Here is a 1,150-nt window from a genome sequence, read left to right on the forward strand (position 1 = left end):
CCCAAAAAAAAAAAAAAAATATATATATATATATATATATATATATATATATATATATATATATATATATATATATAATCATAACTACTCATTTATAACTTCCTTTAAAACAGAGGGAAGCAAGCATGGATCTCAGGAAAACAATAGCAACAGTAGATGAATCATTTTTTATTCATCCTTCATTAATTAGAAAGTCTTTACTGAAAAGGATTATTTTCAAATTACTGTATTAAAAAATGCACTGTAAAATTCACTAAAGTTGCGCGCGAGCTCGGCGTCCCAGCGGCGGGGTCGGCCGAACGCGGAAGGGGTGGAGGGAGCCCGCGGCGATGGCGGCGGCGGCTACAGCCGTGAAATGGCGGAGACCGCGGCGGGCACCCGGCGGCTGATCACCAAGCCGCAGAACCTGAACGACGCCTGCGGGCCTCCCAGCAACTTCCTCGAGATCGATGTGAGCAACCCGCCGACAGTGCGGGTAGGCCGGGGTCGGTTCACCACCTACGAAAGCAGGGTCAAGACAAATCTGCCTATTTGCAAGCTGAAGGAATCTGCCGTTAGAAGAAGATACAGTGACTTTGAGTAGCTGCGAAGTGAATTAGAAAGAGAGATCAAGGTTGTAGCTCCCCCAGTCCCTGGGAAAGCATTTTTACGTCAACTTTCTTTTAGAAGAGATAATGGAATATTTGTTGACAATTTTATTGAAGAAGGGAAACAAGGGCTGGAGCAGTTTATGAACAAGGTCGCTGGTCCTTTGGCACAGAATGAACGTTGTCTTCATATGTTTTTACAGGATGAAATTATAGATACAAGGAATGCTCCATCAAAAATAAGACATGCCTGAAATTTGGCAAGAAGGGGCAAAAAAAACTTCCCATGACTATTAATGATTCATTTGAACCAGTGAAGTTCTAACTTTAGTATGCTGCACAAAAATTGGTGTAATATGCCTTCAGTATACTAACATAATGCTCAGTTTTGTTTTGTTTTGGCAGTTGACAAGAAGTTAATTTACTTTAGTGAAAAAATCCCTCATTCCAGCCTTTCCATATAAATAGCCCTTTCTTGCTGTTTTAATGTGGTACACACTGTAGCCTCACAAACCTGTTACTCCAGTATAACCTGCAGTGTCCTAACTAAAATTACTCATTTG

At 41.0% G+C, this 1,150-nt stretch overlaps 1 pseudogene; it reads left to right on the forward strand.

Annotated features, from left to right (window-relative positions):
• Positions 1–355: 355 nt before the first annotated feature.
• On the forward strand, positions 356–841 carry LOC103088114 (sorting nexin-3 pseudogene; annotated as a pseudogene).
• The last annotated feature ends 309 nt before the right edge of the window (positions 842–1,150 follow it).

This window comes from Lipotes vexillifer, unplaced genomic scaffold, assembly GCF_000442215.2.
Source record: "Lipotes vexillifer unplaced genomic scaffold, Lipotes_vexillifer_v1.1 scaffold862, whole genome shotgun sequence".
In the NCBI taxonomy this organism is placed as follows: domain Eukaryota; kingdom Metazoa; phylum Chordata; class Mammalia; order Artiodactyla; family Lipotidae; genus Lipotes; species Lipotes vexillifer.